We start from the raw sequence: 25,732 nt of genomic DNA on the forward strand, positions 1-25,732 counted from the left end.
CAGTAAATATGCTAATAATAGATAAAAAAAAATTGTAAATAATATAATGAAACCGATCCATTTAATATACTATAATTAAATATAGCATTCTATTACTCCAGTAAATATGCTAATAAAAGATAAACAAATGAAATTATAAACAATATAATAAAACCAATCCATTTAATATACTATAATTAAATATAGCATTCTATTACTCCAGTAAATATGCTAATAAAAGATAAACAAATGAAATTGTAATCAATATAATAAAACCAATCCATTTAATATACTATAATTAAATATAGCATTCTATTACTCCAGTAAAAATGCTAATAAAATATAAACAAATGAAATTGTAAACAATATACTAAAAACATCCATTTAATATACTATAATTAAATATAGCATTCTATTACTCCAGTAAATATGCTAATAAAAGATAAACAAATGAAATTGTAAACAATATAATAAAAAAACAATCCATTTAATATACTATAATTAAATATAGCATTCTATTACTCCAGTAAATATGCTAATAAAAGATAAACAAATGAAATTGTAAACAATATAATAAAAAGCAAACCATTTAATATACTGTAATTAAATATAGCATTCTATTACTCCAGTAAATATGCTAATAAAAGATAAATGAAATTGTAGACAATATAATAAAACCAATCCATTTAATATACTATAATTAAATATAGCATTCTATTACTCCAGTAAATATGCTAATAAAAGATAAACAAATAAAATTGTAAACAATATAATAAAACCAATCCATTTAATATACTATAATTAAATATAGCATTCTATTACTCCAGTAAATATGCTAATAAAAGATAAACAAATGAAATTGTAAGCAATATAATAAAACCAATCCATTTAATATACTATAATTAAATATAGCATTCTATTACTCCAGTAAATATGCTAATAAAAGATAAACAAATGAAATTGTAAACAATATAATAAAACCAATCCATTTAATATACTATAATTAAATATAGCATTCTATTACTCCAGTAAATATGCTAATAAAAGATAAACAAATGAAATTGTAAACAATATACTAATACCAATCCATTTAATATACTATAATTAAATATTGCATTCTATTACTCCAGTAAATATGCTAATAAAAGATAAACAAATGAAATTGTAAACATTATAATAAAACCAATCCATTTACTATACTATAATTAAATATAGCATTCTATTACTCCAGTAAATATGCTAATAAAAGATAAACAAATGAAATTGTAAAATAGTGAAAGTAATGAAAAGTAAATGAACAGCTTCCACTAGGAATTGAACCCAGAACCTTCTACGTATGAAGCAGATGTAATAACCACTACACTATTACCTTCACATTCCCTATTACTGCAAGTTCAATGTCTTGTAAGAGCTTTTAATTTTAAAGGGCTACTAACAGACAGGTTGTCATTCAGTCCTGGCCACTACGTGGAATTCATTCTCAACTACCATGCGCGTTCCAATTTTTCTAGTAGGTAGGGCCATGCCCCCCCCCCCCCACGAATTCTAGGTACCACACATCCCAATATAATGAACTTAAATTCATGTTGTGGAAACCCTGTAATATGTCTCGCTAAGGCAATCCCTTCCCAGCCATCTCGTATGTGTCTAAGATGTTCACTAAATCTGGTTTAAAATTTTCTTTCAGTCTTGCCCACTTAAAAACATGGGCAGGAAACACAAATAGCACAATAAACGATCCTTTCTGTAGAACATGTAAATTTGCCTTTAGCCCAGATATTGTTTTACAATTTAATTTATCTTTTATTAGCATATTTATTGGGGTAATATAATGCTATATTTAATTATATTATATTAAATAGATTGTTTTTATTATATTCCCCCTATTCCCTCCCGCCCCCAGTGGTCCCACCTTTATTATACTCACAAACCCCTCCCATCTTTCCAGTAGCCAACCACAGCACTAACCCAACACTACCGCCTCCATTTTCCCACTACTATCGCACCTCCTCAACTAACATGTACAAGCATACCTTTCCTATGCTCATGGTATGCACTCTCCTTGCATATCTTACATCCCACCAAAGCTCTATCATTCCCACACTCAACCACTACCACTGTACTACTACTCACACCACCACTCATGTCTCACCCTCACTCAGCTCCCCTCCCACCAACTCAAGAAACATCCCTATGCACCCCCCCACATATTCTACCATCTATATTACTCAAACATAAAGCATCCCTACAACTTAACACAGTAACTCTCCCACCATACCTATTACCCAAACAGCACAATCATAAAGTTTCCCTTATAAACAAACACATTCAAAATCAGAAAACTAATAACCTTATGCATATCTAAACTAGCCCTAAGTGGAGATATCCACCCCAACTCTGGCCCTACCATCTCCAACCCCAATCCTCATCAGACTAGAAACCACAACTTCTCCCATAGTACAGCCAATGGAAAGCCAAATGCCTTCCTTCTACTAAGCCTAAATATTAGAAGTACATCCAACAAAGTCCATGAACTCCATGCCACCATAGACTTGTACTCCCCAGATATAGTCATCCTGACAGAAACCTGGCTAAAACCTCATATTACCAGTGAGCAAATACTCCCTACAGGTTATGGCATACTAAGAGTAGACCGGCTAAACAAGAAAGGAGGCGGTTTAGATATAATATTTAAACAGCATCTAAACATCCAGATCTTAAAAGCATTGGCTCCACAAATAGGCAATGAAGAAATAATATATACCAACCTCAAAATAAACCAAAACAAAACCATCAACATAATTGGATGATACTTCCCACCCGGCCAAAACATCCCTCCACTAGAAAACCTCCTCAGCTGGTCTACCCACCATCTCCCCCAAGAAACTATCATTTTAGGTGATTTCAATATTTACTGGCAATCCTGTTCTGGCAACCATCTAACCCATCATGTAAACCTTCATGGCTTCACCCAACAAGTCCAGACACAAACCAGGATAAATAAAAACTCCAGCAAGCATACCACTCTGGCTGGATACTAGTCAGTAAGAACCCCCAGTCATATATAACAGGCTGCTTATCAGATAGCCTCAGTGATCACACCCCAACATTCCTACTCAAAAACTACCTATACCAAGCTAAACCTGTCATCTACCATCAAACACGTAAAAAACTAAACTTTAACCCACTCACATTTGTCTCATCCCTCAAAGAATGTAACTGGCATCCTCTAAAGTACCTCAGTCTTGATGACGCAGTTGAAATTTTTAATACTACCTTCCTGAGCATCCTTAATTACCATGCCCCCATAAGACTTTCCAGAATCAAAGCACAACCCTCCCCATGGCTACAGAAAACCACTAAGTCAGAAATGAAAAACAGGGATAAAGCCTGGGAGCACTGGCGCAAAAACAAAACCCCCTCAACTAGACAGAAATTCCTAGAACTACGCAATAGAGTCAAAAAGCTAATAAAACAGGACAAATTCAAATACTACCAGTCTGCCCTAGACTCCTCTCAATACAGCCCCAAACAATTCTGGTCCTCCATAAACTCCATCCTCCACCCAGGTAAAGTCAGTACCCCTCCTCCTAACATCCCTCACTCCTCAGAAAATATTGCTACCTCATTCAACACACACTTCACACAAACCATACTATCACTAGCTAAACAACACAACCCCCCTCCCCTCCAACCCACACCTTCAACTAGTAATCTCCCCACTGCCTTCTCTTTTTATCCTGTACCTACCTCCAACATAAAAAAAGACTCTTGACTAAATTTAAGCACACCAGATTAGCAGCAGACAACCTCCCAAGTGAATACCTACAAATCACAGCTGATGCTCTGGCCTACCCAGTATCCATCTTGATTAACCGACCTCTGTCAGAAAGTTACATTCCCACACTGTGGAAAGTATCACATATAATTCCCCTCCACAAAGGTGGACCTTCAAAGAACTTACCAATTACCGCCCCATAGCTATTCTCTCTCCACTCTTTAAAATACTAGAGAGATGCATACACTCTCAGGTCTCAGACTACCTCCTTACTAACAACCGCCTTTCCAATACTCAGCATGGTTTCCGACCAAACCATAGTACCACCACTGCCTTACTCTCCTTTACTAACACTAACCTTCAGCATAAAACAATGGCTATATCTCCTCTGCTACTTTCCTAGACCTATCTAAAGCATTTGACATGGTCCCACACAAACAACTTATCTCTGTCCTCAGCAACCTATCCTTCTCACAATCAGTCACCAACTGGTTTCAGAGTTGCCTGTCTGACCGCCAACAATCTGTTGTATGGCAGAATGACATATCTCACCAACTACCTGTCTCCATAGGGGTTCCCGAAGGATGAATATGAATATTAATAAATAATTTAAAAATAATAATTAGTTATTTCTCAAGTGTTTATGCCTCTTGAATGAGAATGGCTAAACTTGATTAATAGGATCATTTAGATAGAATGAATAATAGGTTGGTAGAATGCACTTGACTATTTATATGAATAAACATCAGGCTGTGTAGGGCATCAATGTATATTTTATTTATTTATTTATATTATTTATATCTAAATATGTATATACTTGATTATAGCTGCGCTTTTTGTTCAACTCGCTGAATTTATTATTATTATTATTATTAATGAATTTATTATTATTGAATTTATTATTAAAGGATTTTGTTATTAAAATAATTCTTTATAGGTATTTTTCCTATGTGAATTATTATATATAAAAAAAAAATTTCCTTAAGTGACAATTTGTATATATATCAACTTTTCAATTCACATATAAATTTTATTTTTTGTTTAAATATTTGTTATATTTAACTATGAAATAGTTGTTCTTTTAGTAAGGCTGAATGTATGTGTTTATTGATTGATTGTTTAATTAATCAAATTAAACAATTATTTGTGTATGTGAGTGTATTTAAACTCACAAGAAGTTCCAAAGTAACTTATCTGAGGAAGTGTATGTAATTTTGTACACGAAAACGTTTACAAGTAAAGGATCTTGGATTTTACTTTGTGGCTGTGCTTTGTTGGATTCACTTATTGTTTTCATAGTTTTTGGAACTTTTCGGAGTTTTTTCTGTGCTTCTCACAATCAGTCACCAACTGGTTTCAGAGTTGCCTGTCTGACCGCCAACAATCCGTTGTATGGCAGAATGACATATCTCACCAACTACCTGTCTCCATAGGGGTTCCCCAAGGATCCATCCTTGGACCCCTACTCTTCTCTGTTTTCACCAGTAATCTAGCCTCTGCCACCAAACATGACACACTCATACAATACGCAGATGACTCAACCATCATCTGCTCAGCCCTATCCCTACCCAAACTGCAAAAAAGTCACATAGGAAGCCTTTTCCTCTGTTGAAACTTGGTTATCCGATGCCCAATTAATACTCAACCCAAACAAAACTAAACTACTCATCTTCCAACCCACCAAACATACTCAAAACAACTCTAACTTTAGCATCACAGCAAAAGACAACACCACTGTATACCCAAATGAACACACCAAATTGCTAGGAGTTTAAATAGACAATAAACTAAAATTTGACATTCACATATCCTTGACCATAAAAAAAGTCCACAAAAAACTAGGAGCACTATACAGAAATAAGCAACTTCTCACCAAAGCAGCAAAGATTTCAATAGCAAATTCCCACCTTATCTCCACCCTACTTTATATCTGTCCAATATATACCAACCTAAGGCAATGCGATCTAAACAAGCTAGAGACCTGCTACAACAAAATTGCCAAATTTGCCACAGGGGCATCCTGCTGTAGTCACCACTGTCTCTCACTTGCTGAACTGGGCTGGCTTGAACTCCCTCACCTCCTTCAATGGTATCAACTCTCACTCACCCACAAACTAGTAAATCATCCACTAAATGTCCCATCCCTCCAGAATCTACTCCAACACTATTGCACCATCAGACCACTAAGATCCAGCAACAAAAATCACTTGCAGATCACTAAAGCCAATAACTCTGCTGGTGAAGCACTATTCTCTTGCACCATAGCCAAGTTATGGAACTCCCTCCCACCCACAATTACCTCCATACCATCATGTTCCCACTTCAAAACTTTACTAAAAGCGCACCTAAAAACATGTTGGCTATGCCTTTGCAACTCCCACTCTAATATCACCCTCCCCATCTAACCACTACCTTTCTTTCCACTCCACTAACTACTTTGATTATAGCAAGCTCAGATGCTCATAAGCCTAGTACTTATTATACAGCAGGAACTTCTTATTTTAACATTTGTTAATGTCTGTTATGTACTTCACAGATAGAGATTCTAGTTGTCTACTGATGTACTATGTTCTTCATCTGTAAATATGTTGTAAGTAATTGCTACGTAAATTGTTAATCACTATGTAATCCAATGTAACTACTGTCTATTTATTTTAACTGTGGAGCTTTTCTCCCTGGGCCTCCACTGAAAATGGACCTACGTCCAGTCGGACACTCCTGGTCAACAAATATAAATAAATAAATAAATTGTTTAAATTTTTTTTAAATATCCATGATATACAATATATTTTTGAACTGGAATACTGCTGCTATCTGACTTTGTTTTAGGACATACTGTTGCTTTAAACTTTTTAAGTCTGTTTCAGGATATGATGTCATCCTTGCAGGGTTTAAAACAAACTGGGCTGTTTTAAAATTTGTATCTGATGAAGTCTGTGTAATTTCGGAATATTGAGATGAAAGCGCTTATATATTTTATTGTTTATTAAATAAAAAATGTGCTTGGTGGTTTTAAGAAGTGGTCTGCCTACTCTACACTCATTTTTGTGAATTTATTCGTTGACTTGGTTTTGAATTTTTTCCTTATTTAATTTGACTGTTCAGAAGAGCTGGACCAAGCTGTTTGACTTTACTGACAACTTGATACAACAATTTGTGCCTATCAGTAATGCTACCTGGATTAGCAGTAACTTCCCACCTTGGTGGAACACTAAGCTTTCACAGTTTAAGTGCAGGAATAAAATACTATGGATATCCTTTAAGGCTCATCCTACTTTGGATAATAGGCAAAAATATAATAGAGTAACAACAACTTTTCTCAAAATTAGTTAATAAACTGTGATCTGAGTATGAAGTAAAATGGCTATAAACGTTACAGACAGTGGTAATAACTCTGGGAAAGCTGGTTGGAAACACCCTAAAAGTAGGTGAAAATTTCGGGTCTATATTATTTCAGTGAATGCTTAAAATAGTGAACGCTGTTTAATCGACCCAATAAAGTCGAAATCCCTAAATCCCAAACACACGGAACAGCGATTTTTTTCCCAGGGAAAAAAATCACTGGCCCGTGTTTGGGACTTTGCCATTTCCTCCACTGTTGTGTGATCCTGGAGTTGGTATATTTAAGTAGGGGGGTGTAGGGGTGATGAAGCCCCCCACTTTATTTTGAGTTTGCATTTTTTTATGGAGCAGCGATTTTTTTTCCCCTGGGAAAAAAATCACTGTTCCGTGTGTTTGGGATTTAGGGATTTTGACTTTACTGGGTCGATTAAACAGTGTTCACTAATTTAAGCGTTCACTGAAATAATATAGACACAAAATGTCATTACTGATGTTAAGAATCTGGTTAATATTTTTGCAAAAGGGTTCTTTAATGGATTTTGTGCCAACAATTCTCTTAATCCGAGTACAGTTATACTCAGCGGTACTTACCCAATAATTCAAGATGTTGTTATAAGAAGAGCCCTATTAAACATCAAATCTAACTCTACAGCTGGCTCAGATGGTCTAGCAATTTTTATCCCAGAAGGAATAGCCAAGGTGTTATCACCATGCTTAAGCTACATAGAAGAGTCATTCCCAATAGTCTGTTGATAACTTCAGACTAATAAGCCATGCTTGTATACTCACGAGATGTTCTGAGTATACTATGAGTTTGTCACTCAAATCCATGTTTGATTTTATCTCGACATCTCCCAACACGAGTTTCTGCCTGGACGTTCTTGTATCCTCTAATCTAATTAGTTTCTACAAGAATATCATGAATTCCATTGACTTGAGTTTGGCTGTTGATGCTGTTTACTTAGATTGTTCAAACTGTTCAATTCAGTCTTGCACACAGCTTTTACTGGCATCATGTGTAACACTAATACAAAACCATCTGTGATTGGATGGGTTACAAACTGGTTCCTAAATCACAAGTGTAGAGTTAGAATTAAAGATTGCTATTCAAACTACAAGTCTGTTGGTAAAGGTGTTGCTTAAGTATTTTTTTGGGTCCATTACTTTTAGGCTTGTTGATATCTGACTCCCCAGTATCAGAAATATGTGGTTCAGCAAATTTGCTGAGGACATTACAATAAGTTGCATAGTTACCTGCCCTGAGGATCATCATCATCTTAGTGGTAATTTCAACAACTTAAATACCCGGGTAAGAAGCAGGGGCACGAGGTGGTAGTTTAGACAACTTAAATACCCGGGTAAGAAGCAGGGGCATGAGGTGGTAGTTTAGACAACTTAACTACCTGGGTAAGAAGCAGGGGCATGAGGTGGTAGTTTAGACAACTTAAATACCCGGGTAAGAAGCAGGGGCATGAGGTGGTAGTTCAGACAACTTAAATACCCGGGTAAGAAGCAGGGGCATGAGGTGGTAGTTCAGACAACTTAAATACCCGGGTAAGAAGCAGGGGCATGAGGTGGTAGTTCAGACAACTTAAATACCCGGGTAAGAAGCAGGGGCATGAGGTGGTAGTTTAGACAACTTAACTACCCGGGTAAGAAGCAGGGGCATGAGGTGGTAGTTTAGACAACTTAAATACCTGGGTAAGAAGCAGGGGCATGAGGTGGTAGTTTAGACAACTTAAATACCCGGGTAAGAAGCAGGGGCATGAGGTGGTAGTTTAGACAACTTAAATACCTGGGTAAGAAGCAGGGGCATGGGGTGGTAGTTTAGACAACTTAAATACCCGGGTAAGAAGCAGGGGCATGAGGTGGTAGTTTAGACAACTTAAATACCCGGGTAAGAAGCAGGGGCATGAGGTGTAAGGTCAGTAAGTGTGCAGTGAGTCACTATGGCTCAGATAACGTCATGGACCCACATGCACTGCATAATTACATCTCTAATCTACTGGCATGGTTAAGAACTTGGTTATACTGGTGTACTCTACGTTGAAATTTGATGAGAGTATCAAAGTGATGATTAGGAAATGCTAACGGCTCATTAAAAACATCCCATGATGTTTTTTTTTTTTTCCAATAGAGAAAAAAAAATTCTTAATTAGGTTTTATATATCCAGTATCTACCCAATAATTGGGTGTTTTATACATCTATCATCAGTCCGATATTAGGATGTTTTATATATCTAGCACCAGCCCAGTAATAGTGTGTTTTATACACCTAATGTCAGCCCAATAATAGGATGTTTTATACATCTAGCACTGGACCAATAGTAGGGTGTTTGTACATCTAGCACTGGACCAATAATAGGGTGTTTTATACATCTAGCATTGGAACAATAATAGGGTGTTTTATACATCTGGTCTTCTTCCAATAATAGGGTGTCATGGCTCTTTTGGGACATTGAAAGTTTTGCATTTGAATAACCTCTAGCTCAATGTAAAGACCATCACAAGACAGGTGGGGATCTCTGTCATTAATCCTAGGTTACAGTTTATTTAGAGGTGATTTAAGTTTAGTTCTTAAATACCTATATGATGAAACTCCAGCAGTAACATTTGGTATTGAGCTTGTAATTCACAGTGTCAGCACAAAGAATAGCAGCTCTGTGGTTAGTCTACCCACTGTCAGCTCTACACTGAAAAGCTTTTTCTGCACCATAGAGCAGTGAAGCTATGGGACTCCCTACCTGTACATATTAGCTATGGGACTCCCTACCTATACATATAAGCTATGGGAATCCCTACCTGTACATTATGGGACTCCCTACCTGTACATATTAGCTATGGGACTCCCTACCTATACATATAAGCTATGGGAATCCCTACCTGTACATTATGGGACTCCCTATCTGTACATGAAAGCTATGAAACTCCCTACCTGTACATTATGGGACTACCCACCTGTACATATAAGCTTTGGGACTCCCTATTTGTACATATAAGCTGTGGGACTTCCTACCTGTACATGTAAGCTATGGGACTCCTTACCTGTACATGTAAACTGTGAGAATCTCTATCTGTACATATAAGATGTCTTCCTGATTTGGACACATTTAAGGGGACTTTAGTTCAATTGTTTAAGAATAGTACATTTGTGTCAGGTTCAACAAAAAGGCAACCTGTCAAATGGCCTGTAAAGGTCTTGGATTTGTAAATCATATCATCAAATAAATGAATCCTTCTTACCAAGTGGTTTGTCTTTGTGACCTTTTTACCATTTAGTTTAGATGCCTTTATCTTCAGACATGAAGCACACGTATCTGCACTGAAATTATAAAATACAAATGCATTGCATAGTCTCATGTATTCGTGTTATCAAAACATGTGGTATCACTGTTGCAAATAACTTAACTTACTAAGTGTATTAATAATACATAGAAGCCAACGTTCATCATATTTTTCTGGTTAACAGTGTAATACATAGACTTGTCAGAATTTCAGTAGTAGACAGAATAGGTTATGCAGATGGTTAAGGCTATCTCTTATGTACCCTTACCTAGTAGAAGTCCTGGGTTTGATTTCCACAGCCTCCATCTGCTTACTGTGTGACCCTGAGCAACTCACTAAATCAAGCAGTGCTTCCAAAATGAGTTGGTAATGCCTCCTTGTGGACAAGTGCTCTACCCTGGTAGAAAAGCATGTCCTCTTTTCTATGTTATGTACTAATGGCTCTATGTGATTAAAATAAAATATATATTTCATTCTAATTGTAGTTTAGATGCTTCAAAGTTAGAAAAAGGAAAATGTGTAGTTAAACAGTTAACTTGTTAAAGTAATTTATTATGAACTAGTTATTAATATACTAGTAATGCAACGATCAATGCTCAGTGCACTTATTTTCAGACTCCAGGCCTGATAGACTTTAAAGGAGCCTGCCTCCTATCTGCATGGTATCAAAAATTCGTTTACCCTAATACATGTCTAATGCCTGTTTAAATGAATAAATTGTGTGCATTGTTCTAATTCTAATAAGCAAAGAGTTCCACCAACAACCAGCTCTAAACTGAAAACAATTGCCCAAGAAATCTGTTTTACATTTAGCAATTTCCATCATATGATCGCTATTCCTTATTCCTCTCCGATGGTAATTTTGTTTACCTATAATAACTCCTAAGCTTTCAGACTTAAGACACCTATACATAAAAATGAAATCTCCCCTAAATAGCTGATATATGATGGAGAACAAGGAAATCTCCCTAAGTCCGTCTTTGTAAGTCTCCCACCTCAAATATTTTATCTGTCAGGAAACAAATTGCTGTATTCTTTCCAGTCTTACTATCTGTAGTGAGTTAAACATACAAACATTCCCAATATATTCTATCACAGGTGTCATAATAGCTTTATATAATGGCACCAAAACTTCCCTATCACTGCATGCAAAGGTTTTCAAAGTATTCCTGGCTTTTAAACAGCATCTTCTAATAACATCCATTAGATACAAATCAAAATTAAAATCCTCATCAACTTTTATTTCTAATCCTTAACATTACTCACTACATCCAATGTATTAGCATTGAACACATAAGGACGACACCTATTATTTCTACCAAAAAGAAGAACACAAGTCTTCTTTATACTGCAGTGCATGGGACTTAGGATCAATAAGTTCCCTAACAATACTATTGTTGACACAGAATTTTTTAAAACAATTAGTGATATTTTAAACGAATGTGGATTGGCCATTTTGAAAGCCATGATTAAAAGCAATGAAAATATGATGGAACAATGTAAAAATGAGATAGAAAAGTTAAACGGAGAGATTAATGCTGATTTGTTTTTTACTGTTTCTGAATATAAGAATGTTTATTTTAGAACATTGCAGGATGTAGATAATATTACTACTAAAACTTATAACAGGAAAGCCATGAAACTGGAAAGAGATTTAAATGAATATCGATGGGGAATAGCCTATCACTGTGATAATAGGAACATGAAGTGGCAATGGAGGTTTGGGGAAAGTTACAATAACAACAACGTTGGTGAAAATGGTGGATATAGGAAACAAAACTAATACAACCACCATAAGTATTATAAAAATGGATAAAAACAAAATTATGAGAGAGAGGAGAATCAAAATGGGGAGAAGGACCGAGAAGGTCCAAGAGGATACGGAACCGAGCCCAACAACCTCCTATGCCCAAGTGACAGGCAACTACAACATTCACCAATATGGGAGAGAGGGTTACAGATGACAGATATAGGGATAAATTATGAGAAAACAATGGATGGTGATTCCAACGAACACGGAGGTAATTTAGAAAAGAATAAAGTTGCAGTTTACTCATTCAATAATTTTAACATTTTTAATTATACAGATATAAGAATTAATGAGAACTATTTTAAATTATTTACAAAGGGGTTTACATTTGTTCCAGCAAGAAAACTTGATGTTAAGATTTTTACCAGAAAATTAAATCTTGTACACATATTTAAAGACGAGCCTACGAATGAAAGAGGGAATATGTTAGAAAAGAGGAGTAGCTATAACCCTCCCCTACATCACGACATACTAAACTTTGAAAGTTGTGTCGTTAGTATGTTAAGAAAAGAATATAAAAAAAGAAAAGAAATTACAGGTGAATTTGACAGTAGAAGAAGGTAAATTACTTTAAGAATTGAGTGAAAATTAAAAAAATTGGATAATGAAACCTGATAAAGGGGGAGGGGTTGTATTTATGGATGAATGGGCTATACCAATAGAATGTTGGAAATATTATGTAAGGACCATAGGTATGTTTTGGTTTCAAGGAATGAGGTCAATATTTCATATAAAAAATAGATCTTATATTAGAAGATACTCTATTACAGGGACTGATAGATATTAGTTTATGTAATTTATTAAAAGTTTCTAAACCAGTTATACCAGCCATTTTTGGCATCCCCAAGATACACAAAGCACCTGAAAACCCACCCATGAGACCTATTGTTTCCTCACAAGGATCAAAAACACAACCGCTTGCTATATATGTGGATACAAAATTAAAGGAATTTTATGTTAATTATCCACATATAATAGTGGATTCCTGGGATTTTTTGAACAAAATTGGAACGAGTCCATATACAGACAAAACAAGTTTTATTACTATAGATGTAAAAGACTTATTCTCAGTTATACCTCATACTGAAGGGTTACTGTGGTTTGAAAAAATGTTTGTTGAAATGGGTTTTCTAACAACTGATGAGTTTAAACTTGTTTTGGAAAGCATGGAGTTGGTGTTGAAATATAATTACATCTTTTTTCAGGGCGACCTATACCACCAAAAGGATGGGGTGGCTATGGGATCAGCTTGCACCCCAACTTATGCTAACATTATTATGTTATATTGGAAATGGCAGTATGTATTTAAGTCCCTATATTATCAATACATAAAAGGTTATTATCATTTTTTTGGACAACATTTTCATCTTGTGGGATGGTCCAGATGAAACTATTGGGGAATGTATGTATTTTATTAACCATAGTACCATGTTTTTACAATTTACACAAGAGATTGGCAAAGAAGAAATACATTATTTAGATGTTAGATTACGAAAAGACCACAGTAAAAATACTTATAAGCCTAGTATATATAGAAAGGAATGTTATTCGAATGCATACCTCCACTATGAGAGTGACCACCCTTACCATTTTAAAATTACTATAGTAAAGGGTCAGATGATAAGAATAGCAAGGATGACATTGGATAGAAAAGAGTTTTTGGAAGAAATTGGAAATGTGCAAAGAATGTTCCAAGAAAGAGGATACTCAGATGAGTTAATTGACCCCATTAAAGAATATGTTATACAGAGATGGGGAACTGTATATGTGCCACTGTTAATTAACAAGGAAACAATAAGGGAGAAAAAGACGTGTTAATAGTGAGAACAGTATGGCACAGTTACCATACTTAACATTGACATACTACAATGGAATGGGATGGTTAAAGAAATGTATAAATGAAATTTGGAGGATGTTTAGTACTATACCAACAAAGGTGAGTGTTTTCCAGAATACTTTAAGATACAGTTTCAGAAGAAATTAAAATCTGAAAAATATTATAGAGATGAAAAAGAAAACCAGTGTAGGGGGAACATGCTTGAAATATGGCAAATTTAAGTGTGGGAGATGTACACAATGCCCCTTTATAGCAAGGTTAAAAAAAGTTAGGATCCCAAGTTTAGATATGACCTTAAGAACTCTGCTTAAAAACCTCAGCTTTGGCCGGCTAAGAACTAGCTGTATTCAACTGGACGTATAAGAGAATTTAAGTACCTTTATCTGCACTTTTTTTTCCAAAAAATACAGTATTTAAATTGATTTTAACTGTGTTGCAGGAATATTAACCGAACCGGAAGTTAGTCAGTGTTTGCTGAATTTTGTTATTTGCTAGTAATTACAGGTGTGGGGGTAGCCACATTCTTTGATTTCCTGTCCTTGCCTATTTAAGTGGTACAGTGTGAAATATTTTCTGATTAAAAACCTCAGCTTTGGCCGGCTAAGAACTAGCTGTATTCAACTGGACGTATAAGAGAATTTAAGTACCTTTATCTGCACTTTTTTTCCAAAAATACAGTATTTAAATTGATTTTAACTGTGTTGCAGGAATATTAACTGAACTGGAAGTTAGTCAGTGTTTGCAGAATTTTGTTATTTGCTAGTAATTACAGGTGTGGGGGTAGCCACATTCTTTGATTTCCTATCCTTGCCTATTTAAGTGGTACAGTGTGAAATATTTTCTGCTTAAAAACCACAGCTTTGGCCGGCTAAGAACTAGCTGTATTCAACTGGACGTATAAGAGAATTTAAGTACCTTTATCTGCACTTTTTTTTCCAAAAATACAGTATTTAAATTGATTTTAACTGTGTTGCAGGAATATTCACTGAATTGGAAGTTAGTCAGTGTTTGCTGAATTTTGTTATTTGCTAGTAATTACAGGTGTGGGGGTAGCCACATTCTTTGATTTCCTGTCCTTGCCTATTTAAGTGGTACAGTGTGAAATATTTTCTGCTTAAAAACCTCAGCTTTGGCCGACTAAGAACTAGCTGTATTCAACTGGACGTATAAGAGAATTTAAGTACCTTTATCTGCACTTTTTTTTTTCAAAAAATACAGTATTTAAATTAATTTTAACTGTGTTGCAGGAATATTAACTGAACTGGAAGTTTTGACTCTGCTCTTCAGTTAGTCCCACCCACCCTCCCTGTTTTTGTTTTGGTGTTAATCTTAGTGGCCTTGAAACTGCCCGCCCCTCTTGTAAATTTGTGTTTGGATACTCCTTCTGGACGCATCTCATTTGCTCACTCAACTGAGTACAGTGAGATCATATTCAGAATTCAGGCACTCCTACTGTGTACAAAGAGAGCATCTGGGAAACAGAAAAAAAAATTAAGCTTGTTTCGTGCCTTTCCTGTTAAGTGGTATAGACTATTTGTAGGCTTCTGAGCTCCCAATCCCTTCTGTGTTGGAGGGAAGCCTTCTAGCTTAGTTTTTTTTTTCTTATAACTAGCCAGTTTTCTAGTTTCAGCACTCAAATCTGTTTCTTTGATCACAGCACTTGTTCAGAAAAAAAAAATGTCATCTGCTTTTACTGTACTTGTGTTTCTGCCTACTTTATTTTACTTTTGCATCATCTTAAAAGTACTCAATTGTATTTATTACTGCTTGGAGTAACTCATTCTAAGCCTTTTGGTTTAAACACTTGGGCTTCGGACCAGTTGTTTTGCACTGAGAGGGTTTGTGGTCTGCACTGTAGTGGCAGAACAGGTAGCTTACATCCTTCTAGGTTGGGAACTGCTGATTGAGGGCTCAGTGTCTGTTATTCTAAAAGTGTATTAATTCTTGTTTAAGCACTTGGGCTTTCAGGCCAGTTATTTTACATTAAGAGGGTTCATGGTCTGCACTCTTGTGGGAGGAGAGGCTGGACTTTGCCCTTCTGAGCTGGGAATTTCTGGTTAAAGGCTTATAGTGCATGCATATCTGAACTGCTTCTTACTGAAGTTGGTGCGCCTTGTTTGCTGTGGCATAGACTGGATTCGGGCCTGCTGGATCTAGCTTTGTTTGTGTAACTTGAGCACTAATCCAGGCATTCTTTAAAGTATTCAGTTGTATTTATTACTGCTTGGTAGTAACTTGATTAAAGTGTAGCTATCATTCTAAGTCTTTTGGATTAAGCACTTGGGCTTCAGACCAGTTGTTTTACATTAGGAAGGTTTGTGGCATGCACTGTGGTGGCAGGACAGGTAGCTTTCATCCTTCTAAGTTGGGATCTGCTGATTGAGAGCCCAGTGTCTGTTATTCTTAAAGTGTATTAGTTCTGGTTTAAGCACTTGGGCTTCAGGCCAGTTATTTTACATTAAGAAGGTTTGTGGTCTGCACTCTTGTGGGAGAAGAGGCTGGACTCTGCCCTTCTGAGCTGGGAATTTCTGGTTAAAGGTTTATAGTGCCTGAATATTTGAACTGTATCTTACTGAAATTGGTACACCTTGTTTGCTGTAGCATAGACTAGATGCAGGCCTGCTGAATCTAGCTGTGTTTATATGCTTGTTGTTTGTTTGCTTGTTATTTCCCTGGAACGCTAATTCCACCTAATATGTGGCTTCTCAGTGCTTCTGTGGATCACTAGTGATATCTGCATTGCTTACTGTACTTATTTCCTTGTTTCACTTGAAAGAAAGTTACTCTTTGTCGTTTTTGCATTTAAGTTACCTGTAACACATTGCACTTAAGTTACCTGGCACTTGCTCACTAAAGCAATTATATGTCAGCACTAAAAATTAAAAGCACTACACCCTCAACTCCCCACTGGCCCTTGTTTTCAATTATAAAGGAATTCCCAATATTATTCTAGCATGTCCAAAGGTCAGTTGTCAATCTCCTCTCCGGTCCAGCTGGTGAATCTGGGAATCTTGAGGCAATGTTACAACTGCCTCATGTACACAGACAACCCTCTCCTCCTCCCAACAAATTCCAACACATGTGAGAGATGCAACCATATAGCCAAACAGGAGGCTAAGCTCTCTCAACTCAGTACTGGCATAACCAGTCAGGAGGAGAAGGAAACCACACTCACTACAATTCCAGTCTCACATAGACCTACCACGACAGCAAACCAAACACATAATCACACAAAAACATACTCGGAGGCCATAAATAAAGTTCTGCCTAAGCAGCAGAGACCTCCAAAGCAGACACCTAAGCAACCGCTACCCCAAAACAAAACACGTGCAACACATATCTCACAAAGCCAGTGTGCCGAATAGTCACAGCCCTTAAGACTAAACAACACACCTGATACACTTGTAATAGGTGACTCTATCGTCAGACACACTGACGTCCTGCTCACCAGGCTGAACAAGGAGAGGGTCATGGTGAGCAGCCTGTCGGGCGCTAGGATCCGCCACACAACACAAGCACTCAGGTCACTCCAAGGCAAGTACAAATATGACTCAGTCATTGTCCATGCTGGTGTGAATGACCTGAGACGTACCTCCCTGGACTACATGAAAAGAGACATAGAGGAGCTCTCTGAGCATGTAGCCCAGGCCAGTATGACCCTGACCTTGAGTAGCATCTTACCCTCACCAAGAATGATGCCACAATATGAATACAAGATGATCAATTTCAACAATTGGCTTAAGTACTGGTGTCATTCAAAGGGGATCCAATGCCTGTCAGCTTGGGATGATATGCTCGACAAGCCACGATGCTTCGCTAGGGACGGCTTGCACCTGTCACCCCTGGGCTTTCGGATATTGGCAAAGGCTCTTGCTACCCCATTGTGCCTTTTTTAGGCAAGGCTCAAAAGACAAACCCACCTCCATAGGTATCACAAGGGATAAGAAACTAAGAGTAATGCTACTCAACGCCAGAAGTCTAAACCTCAAGATGCACGCACTCGAAACTCTCCTTAGCATGGAGAACATCAATATCTGTGCAGTAACAAAAACCTGGTTCAGGGCTCCCGAGAGCACCCCAGCACTACCAGGTTATACCTCATACCATGCTTTTCAGCCCCAAAACTTGGACCGAACCACAAAAGGATGGGGAGTATCGATATTCATCAAAGACACCCACACCTCCAGGTTGGTGGCAAAGCACGAAGCATCAGAGACTATCCATGTGCAACTAACAGTGGGTAAAACTGCCTTCCAATTTATAGCCTGCTACAGACCACCCTCCCAAACCCAGGAACCCCACTAGGCCTTCCTGAGAATACTGGAAAATATGAAGGTCTCTCCAAACACCATTATATTGGGTGACTTCAACTACCCAAACATAGACTGGGAGCATTACTCTAGCTCCAACACCCTAGCCCAAAGGTTCCTAGAATTTATAAACTCAAATGCCATGGAACAACTTGTTACCACTCCCACAAGAGGGGAAAACATACTGGACCTGATCATCACCAACATGGGGACTCTATGCTCCAGACCAGAAGTGTATCCCTCACTGGTAAGATCAGACCATAAACTAATCTCACTGCATATTCACATCCCGACCCCACCCCCTGCCCAGAAAACCACAGTGAAAAACTTCTCTAAAGCAAATTTCACACTCCTCAAAACTGAGGTGGAATCCTTCAAAGCCCCCGGGCCTGTGGAAAATACAGCCCAGACCGCAGAATCTTTTATAAACGCTTCTATGAACACCTTCAGGAATGCATGGATCATGCGATCCCAAATAAAACCAAGACCCAATCCTCCAAAGGCAGACGTCCTGTCTGGTGGACCCCAGCCATAAACAAATTATACAATAGAAGGAGGAAGCTACTAAATGATAGAGCAAAATCACAAAAAGGGAAGGCATCACTGATCAGTATTAGCAAAAAACTATGGGCACTCATAAAATTGTCTAAGGTCAGCTTCGAGAGAAAAATTGCACAGGACACTAAGGATAATCACAAGGCTTTCTTTAGTTATGTTAGGAACCTGGGTGGTAATTCCAAGATATGCTCAGAATTAGTCCAAAATGACAAAAAATACACCGAACCCACAGACATTGCCAACATCCTAGCTGACAGGTTCAGTGCAAACCCCCCCCCCTCCCACCAAAAGGGCAAATATCTATCCCAGCAGAGTGCTGCCCCCCTGACATCTCAAATGCTCAGGTAAGAGCCGCCCTCTCCAAAGCAAAAAACACAGCATCAATGGGACCAGACGGTGTCCCGGGCTGCGTCCTACATGAACTCCAAGAAGAGCTAAACCCAAACATAAAACTACTGTTCAATCTCAGCCTTACTACAGGATATGTGCCCAAAGAGTGGTGTACAGCAACAGTGGTCCCTCTCCATAAAGGTGGTGCCTCAACGGATCCTGGAAACTATCGCCCCATAAGCCTGACTAGCTTGGTCTGCAAAGCTATGGAAAGGATCATCATGGACCTCATAAATAAAGATATTGGGGACCTACAGACACTGGATCCTACCCAGTTCGGCTTTGTTAAAGGCAGATCCTGCCTCTTAAATCTGGTTGATTTCTTTGAAACAGTCACCAAGGCCATTGACAAGGGGAAGGTGGTCCACACAGCCTACCTGGACCTCACAAAAGCCTTCAATACAATACCCCACTCAGGCATTATAGATAAGCTCACCAGATTAAATACCTATGTCACTAGATGGATTGCAAACTGGCTCAAGGACAGAACCAACATGGTTAGAATTGCTGGAGCCATGTCAGACTCCAAACCAGTTACAAGTGGTGTCCCACAAGGCTCAGTCCTGGGACCTCTCTTGTTCGGTATATATTTCTCGGAGGTACAGGCCAACACAGAAGGACTGTGGCTGACCAAGTTCGCAGATGACTGCAAACTGGGAGCCATAATCGACTCTCCAGCCGACACAAGCATCCTCCAAAAGGGCCTCATAGAAACAGACAACTGGTTCCAGAGCCATGGCCTCAAGCTAAACGCCAAAAAGTGTATCCCCTTTGGCAAAAACAACGTGCCCACAAATTACCACATAGGTGGTAATCCATTAAGTACAGAAGAAGTAATTAGGGACCTGGGAACCCAAGTTGATAGCAATCTCTCATTTGACAGCCACGTGGCCAAAGTGGTTAGAAAAACATTTTATATAGCCCACCTAATCATGAAGGGATTCACATCTAGATCAGGGGAGGTCATCGTGCCTCTTTACTCATCCCTCATCAGGCCCATAATTGAGTACAATGCCCCTTTTGGGATGTACCTTACCAGACACCTGCAGCAACTGGAAAGACCCCAAAAGTACATCACCAAGAGGATCAAAGGGCTCAAACAGATGCCATATGCTGCCCGGTTAAAGAAACTCCAGCTCTACTCAGTGGCATACCGCCTGTTCAGAGGCGATCTGTGCTTGATGTATAAAGCCATGTCCAACCCGGAATTAATGGACATGCTGCACCTCAGAAAATCCAAATCCCATCGAGCTACGTGCTCGAGAGACTTGAACCTCAGCACTGAAATAAATAGGACATGCTGGAGGGACAGATTCATAACCCAGAGGCTCCCTTCACTCTGGAATAAAATCCCAGTCCAGGTTAGGCAGAGTCCCTCATTGACTCTCTTCAAGAGGAATCTTGATGAGTGGATGGGAGCTCGTAGGTTTACCCCGGGTATCACTTCTGTGTCACTGTTAGACAGGGGCACAGTATACTAACCTCGAAAAGGGCATAGCAAAATAAATTTAAAATGGTTGGCGAAAGCCAAACACATTCTTGCTAGGCTTATAAATGCCCTAGGGCAGATAACCTAGTATGAACCTATGAACCTATGAACCTATGAACCTAAGAGCAAAAAGATATAGCAGCTGCTATTCCAAGGGGGTTGTCTACTTGGCATATTGTAAAACCTGCTGGGGGTATTATGTAGGAAAAACTGAACATCACCTTAGAGTATGAATATATGATCATTTAAGAGACATAAATAAGAAAAATGAAAACGCTTTATATAGACATATACTGACATGTAAAGAGGCTGATTTCAAGTTTTGGGTACTCCAGGAGGTTGAACATTTTGAAAGAGGAGGTGACTGGGAAACTAAGTTAGGATTTTGAGAAATGATATGGCAACTCAGGCTGGATGCATGTAGTGGGAAAGGCCTGAATGACCATATTTCTATCACCCCAGCCTTGAAACTACTTTCAGAAGATCCTAAAAGACATAATATAAAAAGTAAATAAGATTTATTAACCAATAACATGAAAGTTTTAGGACTTCATTAAGAACATTTAGTCCTATAGATGTATATACATATATATTTTGTACATAGCTCCTGATATATAAAAACAGAATCAAAAGTATTCCCACTTTTATTTTTATTTCTATTTTCTTTTTATCAAGCTCTTTTGATAGAATACACTATAAGTTTTTTTAAATGTTTTTAGTATGTAGATGGTGATATATACATCTTGAAATATTGTGCATATCCTTAAAACTTGTAAATGTATATTTTTACTATGAAGTCAACAAAAGGCTAGAAGGTTTGAAGTGAAACATTAACATGGTTATACAAATTAATAATTGGATAATTGAAGCATTAAATGGCCAACCAGTGACAGAGAATGTAAAGATTTAAAACGTTTTTAGAATGGTTACTAGATGATTCTGATGAAGTCTCCGTGGAGAGATGAAAGTGCTTAATCTGTGCTATTTCTTTGCTGTTTTAATTTATTTTAAATAAAGTGTTTCATTACAACATTTTGGATTTACTTCTTGGAATTTTATTGGAACGGACTTAACACCACGAAACATTTGTGGAAGAAAGCCTTTACATTTGTGGAAGACAGCCTTTATTGTCCTGGAACTCATCCCTGTGTTATTTTTCGAGCTGACCACTTTTTGCTCATTAAAAACATCCCACGATGTTCTTTTTCCAGTAGAGACAAAGAATTCTTAATTGCGTTTTATATATCCAGTATCTACCCAATAATTGGGTGTTTTATACATCTATCATCAGCCTGATATTAGGGTGTTTTTTATATCTAGCATCAGCCCAGTAATAGTGTGTTTTATACACCTAATGTCAGCCCAATAATAGGATGTTTTATACATCTAGCATTGGACTAATAGTAGCGTGTTTGTACATCTAGCAATGGACCAGTAATAGGGTGTTTTATACATCTGGTCTTCTTCCAATAATAGGGTGTCATGGCTCTTTTGGGGCATTGAAAGTTTTGCATTTGAATAAGCTCTAGCTCAATGTGAAGGCCATCACAAGACAGGTGGGGGGTCTCTGTCATTAGTCCTAGGCTACAGTTTACTTAGAGGTGATTTAAGTTTAGTTCTCAAATACCTATATGATGAAACTCCAGCAGTAACATTTGGTATTGAGTTTGTAATTCACAGTGTCAGTACAACGAATAGCAGCTTTGTGGTTAGTCTATCCACTGTCAGCTCTACACTGAAAAGCTTTTTCTGCACCATAGAGCAGGGAAGCTATGGGACTCCCTATCTGTACACGTAAGCTATGGAACTCTCTACCTGTACATTATGGGACTCCCTACCTGTACATTATGGGACTCCCCACCTGTACATATAAGCTTTGGGACTCCCTATTTGTACATATAAGCTGTGGGACTCCCTACCTGTGCATGTAAGCTATGAGACTAACCCACCTGTACATGTAAACTGTGAGAATCTCTATCTGTACATATAAGATGTCTTCCTGATTTGGACACATTTAAGGGGACTTTAGTTCAATTGTTTAAGAATAGTACATTTGTGTCAGGTTCAACAAAAAGGCAACCTGTCAAATGGCCTGTAAAGGCCCTGGATTTGTAAATCGTATCATCAAATAAATGAATCCTTCTTACCGAGTGGTTTGTCTATGTGACCTTTTTACCATTTGGTTTAGATGCCTTTGTCTTCAGACATGAAGCACACGTATCTGCACTGAAATTATAAAATACAAATGCATTGCATAGTCTCATGTATTCGTGTTATCAAAACATGTGGTATCACTGTTGCAAATAACTTAACTTACTAAGTGTATTAATAATACATAGAAGCCAACGTTCATCATATTTTTCTGGTTAACAGTGTAATACATAGACTTGTCAGAATTTCAGTAGTAGACAGAATAGGTTATGCAGATGTTTAAGGCTATCTCTTATGTACCCTTACCTAGTAGAAGTCCTGGGTTTGATTTCCACAGCCTCCATCTGCTTACTGTGTGACCCTGAGCAACTCACTAAATCAAGCAGTGCTTCCAAAATGAGTTGGTAATGCCTCCTTGTGGACAAGTGCTCTACCCTGGTAGACAAGCATGTCCTCTTTTCTATGTTATGTACTAATGGCTCTATGTGATTAAAATCAAAGATTTATTTCATTCTAATTGTAGTTTGGAAGCTTCAAAGTTAGAAAAAGGAAAATGTGTAGTTAAATAGTTAACTTGTTAAAGTAATTTATTATGAACTAGTTATTAATGTATTAGTAATGCAACGATCAATGCTCAGTGCTCTTATTTTCAGACTCTAGGCCTGATAGACCTTAAAGGAGCCTGCCTCCTATCTGCATGGTATCATAAATTTGTTTACCCTAATACGTGTCTAATGCCTGTTTAAATGAATAAATTGTGTGCATTGTTCTAGTTCTAATAAGCAAAGAGTTCCACCAACAACCAGCTCTAAACTGAAAACAATTGCCCAAGAAACCTGTTTTACATTTACCAATTTCCATCATATGATCGCTATTCCTTATTCCTCTCCGATGGTAATTTTGTTTACCTATAATAACTCCTAAGCTTTCAGACTTAAGACACCTATACATAAAAATGAAATCTCCCCTAAATAGCTGATATATGATGGAGAACAAGGAAATCTCCCTAAGTCCGTCTTTGTAAGTCTCCCACCAAAAATATTTTATCTGTCAGGAAAAAAATTGCTGTATTCTTTCCAGTCTTACTATCTGTAGTGAGTTAAACATACAAACATTCCCAATATATTCTATCACAGGTGTCATAATAGCTTTATATAATGGCACCAAAACTTCCCTATCACTGCATGCAAAGGTCTTCAAAGTATTCCTGGCTTTTAAATAGCATCTTCTAATAACATCCATTAGATACAAATCAAAATTAAAATCCCCATCAACTTTTATTTCTAATCCTTAACATTACTCACTACATCCAATGTATTAGCATTGAACACATAAGGACGACACCTGTTATTTCTACCAAAAAGAAGAACACAAGTCTTTTTTGTACAGCAGTCCATGTTGTTAACAGATACCTACTTATACATTTCATGTAAGTACCTTGGACTTTAATCGTTGACTGATCTTGGAGTCATCAGCATATTTACTAACCCAAATCCCTTTTATAGGTTCATAGGTCGGTACTGGGCTATCTGCCCGAAGGCATATATTAGCCCAGCCACATTGTGCGGTATTCACCGCCCCTTTAGTAGTTCCCTAGACCCTTGTACTAGCAGCTAGTACCTTTGGCCCCTATCTAGTAGTGCTGTTGGTGTGATCCCCCGGTGTGAACTTTCTGTTACCCATCCACTCATCAAGGTTCCTCTTGAAGAGTGATAGTGAGGGGCTCTGTCTTATTTAGATCAGGACCCTGTTCCATAGTAAGGGAAGTCTCTGCGAAGGGAATCTATCCCTCCAGCATGTTCTATTCATTGTTGTGTTGAGGTTTATATCCCTAGAGCATGTAGCTTGAGTAGATTTGGTTTTGCTAAGATGGAGCATGTTCAACAGTTCGGGGTTGGATATGGCTCTGTACGTTAGACAGAGATCGCCTCTGAGAAAGTGGTATGCAACAGAGAACAGGCTTAGCTTTTTCAATCGTGCTGCATAGGGCAACTGTTTGAGGCCAGTAATTCTCTTTGTTATGTACCTCTGTGGTCTCTCCAGCTGCTGGAGATGTCTAGCCAGGTACATTCCAATTGGTGCATTGTACTCAATAATGGGTCTGATGAGGGAAGAGTAGAGGGGCACCATTACATACTTAGATCTTGATGCGAGCTCTTTCGTGATCAGATGGGTCACATAGAAGGATTTTCTAACCACTTTGGCAACATGGTTATCAAAGGAAAGCTGACTATCTACTTGATTTTGAAAATTATATTATAACGAGTCTAAGCAATACTGGTCCCAGGATGGAGGCCTGCATTACTCCAAAAAAAAATGTTGGGACTTTGATAAAGTATCCCCAGCTGTACCCTCCTACTTCTAAAATATAACCAGTTCTTAATCCACCTTATAACTCACCTTATCACATAGGGTTCACCTTGTGTTGAAACATTTGAGATGTTACTTTATCCTGAGGGATGGTATCAAATGCTTTAGCCATACCTAAATAAATTATGTCCACAGACAGTCTATTATTCAACGCTTCTCATAATGGTTGGTAAAATGACAATAAATTTTCTCCCTGGGGTGAATCCATGTAGTGTTACATCTATACATGAGCCTTATCTGTCCAATATATGCCTACAGTAATTCCTTCAAAACATTTTCCCAATATACTCATCAGATTAATAGCACTAAAGTTCTCAACAGTTGTAGCTTCACCTACCATAGTTATAAGGATAACTAAGGATTCCTTCCATAACCTAGGCACATAACCTGTTTAGAAATTGCTTTAGAAAAGTATATCTGGACAAACCATAAC

General features: G+C 37.6%; 1 protein-coding gene across 1 annotated transcript in view; it reads left to right on the forward strand.

Moving 5' to 3' along the window:
* The window catches only part of SLC4A3 (solute carrier family 4 member 3), a 2,820,719-nt gene that overhangs the window by 907,383 nt on the left and 1,887,604 nt on the right, over positions 1 to 25,732 (forward strand). The window lies entirely within an intron of this gene.

Source organism: Protopterus annectens, chromosome 6.part0 (assembly GCF_019279795.1).
Source record: "Protopterus annectens isolate FY-2018-M chromosome 6.part0, PAN1.0, whole genome shotgun sequence".
Taxonomy (NCBI): Eukaryota; Metazoa; Chordata; order Ceratodontiformes; family Protopteridae; genus Protopterus; species Protopterus annectens.